The 8,744-nt window shown below is 37.5% G+C and overlaps 1 long non-coding RNA gene across 1 annotated transcript in view; it reads right to left on the reverse strand.

Annotated features, from left to right (window-relative positions):
- LOC311522955 overlaps positions 1 to 6,938 on the reverse strand; it is a 171,122-nt gene extending 164,184 nt beyond the window's left edge. The window contains exon 1 of the long non-coding RNA XR_014712219.1: positions 6,874 to 6,938. This is a non-coding gene — a long non-coding RNA (uncharacterized lncRNA). The remainder of the gene's footprint in view (positions 1 to 6,873) is intronic.
- Between the last annotated feature and the right edge of the window lie 1,806 nt (positions 6,939 to 8,744).

Raw genomic sequence — 8,744 nt, forward strand, 5'->3', positions numbered from 1 at the left:
CTATAAACACTTCCTCTGATTTTTTTTCCCTTTCTCCGTTTGCATACAGTAGTCCTCAGATGAATAATGGGAAAGTCACCACTAAGAGTCGAGAAGGAGGATTAATGAACATTAAAAGCCTGTAATTTGCTCCAAAACAATATTCTTCACACTTTTTCTGAGTAATTTAAGTAAAAATCAAGCATAAATTGTATATAACATTTCCATGAATGGGGCCCTTAGGCTTATTCAACTGAAGCTTGTTCAGGTTGCCAAGTTTAAATATTTTCAGAACTGATCCCAGAACAGAGAAGCCTTCATCACAGCACAGCATTTAAAATGATGGATGTGATACATATTTAATACAATAAAATAGCCATTTATATGCCCATACTAGACACCAGGGAAATCCTTGTAGAAAAGATTTCTAAAATCGAAAGGGGTCTGTTCTCTCATTGATGTGCAAGGGATTTACGTGGATAACTCCCATTAATGTTAATGGGTGTTATGAGCTTATATCCTCCATGCATCAGTGGGTGAATACACACTTAAGGGTCCATCTCAGCAGAAAGTAGGCCCCACAGGTGTTGAGATGCAGAAATTCTTAGACTTCTATTCTGCTATTGGAAAAATATTGGGGTCTACAGCCAGAGGCATCATATAATGGCTTCAGGCTACCACATCTTACAAAAAGAAAAGGAGTACTTGTGGCACCTTAGAGACTAACCAATTTATTTGAGCATGAGCTTACGTGAGCTACAGCCATTCGCTAGCCATATATGAAATATTGATTTACGAATGATCCCAGGAAGCTCCACAGAACAAGCTTACTGAGTTTCCTGACTTCAGTTATACCCAGATGGCCACCCTGACTGGTTAGCCACTAGGAACAATGTTGTATAACTAGGTTGTCTTTTAAGCACAGAATGGCTTTTAAAGGGCTATGAAAAAGAGACAGGCTATAAGGTCCTCGGTCAGATGGAAAATGAACCCTAATAAGCAACAGGCATATTTTAAATAAACTTTTTCATTAAATTGTACATACTGAAAACAAAGAAACAGAGCTACTTTTATACATCAGTTCAGAAATAGGCCCGCTAACATATGTGTATGCTACATTAAATTAGAACTCCTTCTGAAAGGTAAATCTGAGATTTGGGAAGGACAGCAAAGTCTAAAATGAAACAAAGGGGGGAAAGCAAACTAAAAACGACAGACACAGAGAGAAAGAGAGAGCGAGAACAGGCCTAGGGAGAGGGAGTGATACCAAAGAAGGTGACTATATGTAATCTGAATCCTGAATCCATCTATAGCATTTATAAGTGTGGTCAGATGGGTCTGTAAACCATCTGGTCACGCATTGGTGCACAGGACTGTCACTCTGCCATTTAAGATTCTGTTTAAACAATGTAATTTCAGACATTGAGAGCCTTCTTGAATTGGACTGAAGTCCCACCAGAAAGGAGAATGAAGTATACTCTTACTTTTCTGTTTATTAGGACCTCATCCAAAGCCTGTTGAAAGGAGCAGGAGTCTCAAATGAATACAGTGGGCTTTTGATCAGGTCCCTACTACTCAGCTCTGTGACCCAGCTGCTAACAATGAGCACAGCATCACTGGTTAACACTTCAAATTTTTCTAAACAATTTGGCTGGCTGTGAAGCTTAGATCTATAACATGTGAGACCACATCTAAGTTAATTTGTGTCATGGTAGGGAAGAACAACTGAGCCCTACATTTTCATATGTAACAAAATGTGAAAACCTATTAAAATATAACCAACATTCCAGTTTTTGCATTTACATATGGGGTTATAAGAATTCTCTGTCAATCCATTTGAAATGGAAGTAGAGTATCAGATTTTTTTCTTTGGTCCACTAAAATTGTTCTCATCGAGTGTCCTTGCTGAACTACTGTACTGCTACAAAGAATACTTTAACTTTGAGCTCTTGCTCTATTGCAGTCAATGGAACTCACCAGATACGAAGGGCTAAAATTATAATTTAATCTATTTGTTGACAGGAAGAAAGAAGCTCACAAAATCTTAAATCCATGTGCATTATCCTGATGCAAAAATGATGCACAGATAGTGACTATTGATTTTAACAAATTGAAGCAAACCGGAACATGTACTGGAACTTATTTAAATGCTCTAAATTCCACATAATGGCAGTAGCTGCTAACTCTGCAGAATTCTAGAAATGCACCCTGCCGTTTGTACTAATTGGTGGGATATGCAGGCCCTGAGTCAAAGACAATTAATTGTCTCATGAAAATAGCTTGCTTTTGACATCAATATATACTGCACCCCATATCACATTGGGGGGGTCATAAGAAGGTGTTATATATTGTCAGGGTAATTATAATTAGGTTATATGTAGCCAAGGTACAAGTACCCTAATACAAGGTGGTGTTATAAAAGAGAGCCTTATAAATGAGACTGTAGGGCATTTAACTAAACATCTGCATGCAGAATAAAAGGCTTACATAAAAGTGTGCATTATGCAGATATTAGAAACCTGTGTCTCAAAGAAGACACTATTTTGACCATAATGCATTCTGTCATGTGAGATAAAATGCAGAGAACATTTACATTTCTCCCACTCACTGAGCTTCTACCACACGGTTTGCATTTTTCTCACATCAATAGACATCTTTTTAAACATTATATTCATGTCTGTCTCTCTTGATGGCAAATAAAATTCAATAAATAAAATACTTTATGATAAATGTTAGATTTAAGAAGTGGTTGTGATAAAGAGTGCAGGTTTTCAAAAGTGATTTGTTAAAAACAAATAATTTAACAAGACATGTACACAAGCTCAAGATATATTAATATATTGTAGATGATGCACAATAACATAATGACCCAAAAGAGCATTTGCACAGTTTTTCACACTGCTTAACTTACTGCCAAATAAGACAAATATTCAACAGAAATTGGACCCATTGCCTCTGTACATCAGATCAACATCTGACTACCACTACATCTTGACTTGGTGATTTCAAACCAGCAGCAGTTACAGATAACTTCTATATAACACAGGACATGTTCATTTCAAAAACATCAAATAGCATGTTGGGATTTAGAATACACATTACACATCATTAAATATTTGTACCTATTTCATACTGCACAGCAATTGTTTTTCATTCACCCAGTTTATTACCAATTATATATAATAAACCAATATTTGAGGGGATAGGTATAATGTCAGAAAAAAACTTGTGGAAGACAAGGCTAATCATTGCCCTTCAGGTAAGTTGATATGTGGTACATTGCATACATACTAGCTCATAGATGACTTCCTAACATATCATTTTAGCAGCTTCTATTGAGATTTTTGTTTCTCCATTCACTTGTAATATATTTCTATCTCCCAATTATTGTGCTTAATCTCCACTAATTTGTGTTTTTATGAAAGTAAGCATTGCAAGTCTTGTTTTATAACTTGACTGTCCTCACCTCATTTAATACTTGCATGAATATATTTATGTTTAATGCCTTAAAAAGGAAAGGTTATTTGTTTATAGTATTTTATTATATTTATTACTGAAGTGGCTAGAGGCTCAACTGTGATGGGAGCCCATTGTGTTGGTACAAACACATAGTAAGAGACAAACTCTGACCCAAAGACCTTGCAATCTAAACTGACAAGACAGACAAAGGGTGGGAGAAAGGGAATATAATTATCCCTATTTTACAGGCAGGAAACTGAAGCACAGAAGGATTAAGTGACTTCTCAAAGTCACATAGAAGGCTCTGATAGGGCCAAGAACTGAATCCAGATCTTCTGAGTCACAGCCTTAACCACAAAACCAGCCTTCCTCTCAATTTTACACTATGGTTTCCATCCCCAGAAGGAAACAATATTCAGTTTCTCTCATAATTATTACAACTTTGAATGTCCTGCTCTACTCAGCATTGGTCAAGCTCCAGCTGGAGTACTGTGTCCAATTATGGGCACCACAATTTAGGAAATAAGTGGACAAACTGGAAAGAGTCCAGAGGAGAGCAACAAAAATGATAAAAGGTTTAGAAAACCTGACCTATGAGGAAAGGTTAAAAAAACTAGGCATGTTTAGTCTTGAGAAAAGAAGACTGAGGGGAACCTGATAACAGTCTTCCATTATGTAAAGGGATGTTATAAAGAGGACAGGGATCAATTGTTCCCCATGTCTACTGAAGGTAGGACAAGAAGTAATGGACTTAAATTGCAGCAAGGGAGATTTAGGTTAGATATTAGGAAAAACATTCTGACTAGAAGAGTAGTTAAGCTCTGGAACAGGCTTCCAAGGGAGGTCATGGAGCCCCCATAATTGGAAGCTTTTAAAGACAAGTTGGACCTGTCAGGGATGGTCTAGGTTTACTTGGTCCTGCCTCAGTGCAGGGAGCTGGACTTGGTGACTTCTCAAGGTCCCTTCCAGCCCTACAGTTCTATGATTTTATGAATATTATGCCTTTCATCCTTAAGTATTTTTAAGGAATGGGATGTGGGAGGTTGATGTGGGTAGAGACCAATTTACAATTTTAGACAATTATGTCTGGGGCCGTATCTCAGTTTAACATGAGTGCTAAATATAAAACTTACTGTATACAGCCTAACTTTGGCACCCAATTTGAAAACTTGGTTCTGAATAGTCAGATTCTGAGACGAGCTCAGCACCAAACAGTTCCCATGTAGGCACCTAAATGAAGTAGCTAAATTTCCAAGAGAGCCAATTTTGCTTGTCAAAATTGCAGAGGGGTGGAAAATATGACAGAACATGTTTTCAACTTTAAATTTTGAGAGCAAGAATGTGAGCCACCATAAATTTGAACGGTCACGCACATGAAACTGGGAGAAAAGTTGCAGCTGCAAGGCACATTGCTACTCTTCCTCCTATCTCCTAGAGTTACATGGTCTTTTCCTAGGTCTCAGATAGACTACTATTTAGAACAGAGCTTCTGCCACATCTCTCAACTTCCTCAACAAACTCCAGTGCAGAGTTCTTTATCAACTAGTGAGACAATCACATGTAAATACTTCACACTTGTCACACTGTTTGATCTTTGTGTATCTAAATTATAAATTGTTCAGGGGCTAGTCATCCATGGAAGACTTTGGTATTATCTCCTCCAAGAGTTAGCTCTACCTATTCCAAATGTGCTGCTTGATCTACTGCCATTCATAAGCTTACCATCACTCACCCCAGGACCTAATGACACCAATAATGTCATGACTTAGATGCATTTGCTTCTGGAACGTGCTCCAGGCAGCCCTGATCCCATGTTTTCAGATGGCACATGGTTAAGACATTTCTCAAGTAGAACTTCTTTTGCTGGCTCATAGAAGGGAAGATGTTGCATTGGCTTTATAATATTTATTGCTTTATGCTTGTTAGTCTAGAAAGCATTGGCAACCCCAAGCATTCAGAAATCATGAATCAGGCCCCCAACAATCATGACATTGGCTTAAAAACCAGGAGAGTTTTTTAAAATAATTTTAAAAAACCCTAAATTTGTTGACTTCTGGTTTGACCCTTTTAGGTGTATTTGATTCATGTCTTGATGCTTTTTACTGAAACCATGAAGGCTAGAAACTTTTAAAAAATGAAAACAGATTCTCACCTAATTTCATGCCACTGGTATCTGGGACTTTAAGCAAATATTGTGAGACCCATAATAGAATCATACCTTGACAACACTGCTCATGCATGAGTTTTGTTTGACCAGATATGCCAAAATAAAGTGAGACCTATCTGAAGTTTTAAAGTGTAGAGGTAATTTTCTAAATGGCTTCAAAGTTCAGCATACAAGCCCATATGAATTTTGGGTTACCCATAGATTCTAGTTAAGTGAATATTTTTATGAGGGTAGAGTAGGAATAGAAAGGGACCATAAGTATTTGAGGAAAGGTGATGTATTTTGATTCCTGAAGTAACATGGTTAAAATAAAAACAAAATCTTTATGACAAAAAACGTATGTGCAGAAGTTATATTTTAAACTTTGATATCTTCGTTATTCTAAAATATTTATTCTTCAAACCACAGAAAATAATTCTTTCTTATTAAGAACGTACCAATATACAATATTTTACTTTTTTTAATTAGGCCATTTTATTTTCTATCTAAACAAAAAAAATCTAAGCCATTTCTGAGAGACTTTTTCCTAGTGAAAAATGGCTTAATAATCATAATCTTTGTTTTGGTGGTGGAGCTGAGAGACAATTGCCCAGGCTTACAATTTATAAATTAAGTTTTAGCTCAATATATTTTTCTGTGTTAGTTTGGTTTTTACATGTTCTATAAACTTCATATTACTCACAATAGCAACAGAAAGTAGATATAGCTTTAATATTCAGGCAATGTACTGTATATAGTTAGTAATCATCTTTCTTAAACTCCAAGAGTAACTCTGACAAGACTGTCAGGAGACACATGAAGTTCTGATCATCATTAGCCACCTGATTGTGGTAGCTAGCTCCACTCCCCTTCCAGGTATATTTTTTCTGAGCTACTAATTCGATCGCCTTCATGTCATATGCCTGGTAAGGAGCCAGTGCCCACAGAAAGGAGGAGTTTGACTGGCAGCATGTTACCCTGTCCCAAATGTTTTACAACTCCTCTGCCTGGACCTGAAAGGAAAGGAGAGGGGTGGGGCAATGCAGGGCAGGGGATTCTGCTAGGGTAATAGGCAAAAGTTTATATATCTTGAGGCTATCTTCATTTACAATTGTTTCTCTCTCCCTATTGCAAACTCTACTTCATGAGAGATTCTGATGACATCCATAGCAGAAAGAATCCCTGGAAGCACAGTTCCTGTGGGAGTTGTGTTCTCTAGGGGCCAGCAGGAGCCCAGTTGGAAGAGGCAGTAGAATGGAAGCAAAAAGACATTTATGCACATCTCCTACCTTGTTTCCTCTGAAGGAATCTGCAGAGTAAAAGAGCAATGCATCTGTGTCCTTCCACTGTGGGGAAGGAAATGGAAAACACACACAAACTGGAAAAGTTCAGAGGAAATGCCAGGGGTGAAGTTCTGTCCCCAGGTAAGTAACAAAACTTCCATTGACTTCAGCAGGTCAAGGATAACGACTCTCAGACTTTCCTCTCCTTTATGTTGGTTATTCTTTGTAGGGAAGAATGGCGCCCTCCATCTGTTAACAAAAAAAACATCTTTTTTAGAAAGGAGCAGATCGCACATGATTTTAACATCTGTGAGTATTTCCTGTAAGAAACAACAAGCTTCTTAGTCTCATCAAATCATGTACTTGTTACTGTGACCAATTCTTATTTCTTAACAATAACTCAGTATTCAATTATCTAAATAAACCATGCACTTACTATAAAACAAAACAACCACTTGCTTCTGCCCAAATGCCATTTATCATTGGAAAGTTTTTACCCCTTTTATTTTTCAAATACATTTGGTACATAAGAATTATCTTAAGCTATGTATGCAAAATATATTACCAGAACTATACAGGCACTGCTTCTTCCCCTGGCCTTTTAATCTAAACTCCTATCTCTCATCCATCTCCACAGGGTCTCTGATAATAGTTATCACAGTACCTTCCCAAAGCATTCCTTCAGATGGATTTTTGCACTTGCCAATTTATGCCAGACTCTCTCATCCACATAGTCCTTGAGTGTTCATTAGGTCACGGTTCTGCTTTCCCAGGATTCGGCTACAATTACTCAAAGACCCTATTCAGCTCCCAGTTATGTCACTGCTAAAATTCCCATCATTTAAAACAGAAACATATTTAGGTACCACTTCTCACTTTAACACTGTTTTGGGATTGTAGTCACTTTTATTATTTATTTATTTCTATTACCGTAATACCTAGGAGCTCTAGTCATGGACCAGGAGCACGTTGTGTTAGATACTGCACAAAGACAAAACTTTTCTCTGGTTAATTTGGAATTATGACTTTTTAAAATTAATATCTTTCTGTATGATGGCTCTTTGCCATATGGCTTGGCCTTCCTTACCAATCTGTGGTACACAATTTCATATACCAGTAGTGGTTACACACCCAAATTCCATACAACACACTAGGAGATATATCCTAGTGTAGTGGTGTATGGAATTTTTTGTATAAAATTTCACAATCTTCAGGCGGGCCCCTTCACAGCTTCTATTCCAGTTCAGGGGCTAGAGTTGCAGCTACTGACCCACTTCCCTCTCATGCATAAGCACCCAATAGTCCTCTCCATTATGGCTGTTTGGAACTCGTGCAGCCGGTTCTTCTGCATACATCAATGGGCATAAGCACCTGTTCCCTCCCATATCCCCCTATTGTGAGCTGCTGCTCCACCCAAACCCTTCCTTTTCCATTATCCCACTGAGTAGCATAAATGGTGTGGGAGGCCTTGGACGGTCCCTGTTTACTTGGCTGAATTTCACCCTCTATGAATACAGAAAAAGAAAAAAGTATTTTTGTGGGTTCAAGAGTTCTGCATATTTGTTAATCACAGACACTGATGCTGATACTCCAGTGGGATGTGCTTCTAAGTTGTTTGAAAGTCTATTTAATCAATCTGTGAAATCAAAATCATGGGTCCAATACTGCAGTCTTTACTCTGACAAAACTCTCCAGTGATGCCAATGGAGAGTTTTACCTGGTTAAGGACTTCCAGATCAGACTCCGTATCTGTATACTTCCTTAATAACCCATAATTTGTGCTAACATTTTCAAATTACAAAAAAGTCACAATACTGGAACATAAACAGCTTCATGTTCATATTCACATGGTCATATTAAAATATTTTGCACTTTCC

This window comes from Lepidochelys olivacea (genome assembly GCF_965140295.1).
Source record: "Lepidochelys olivacea isolate rLepOli2 genome assembly, chromosome: 6".
NCBI lineage: Eukaryota > Metazoa > Chordata > Testudines > Cheloniidae > Lepidochelys > Lepidochelys olivacea.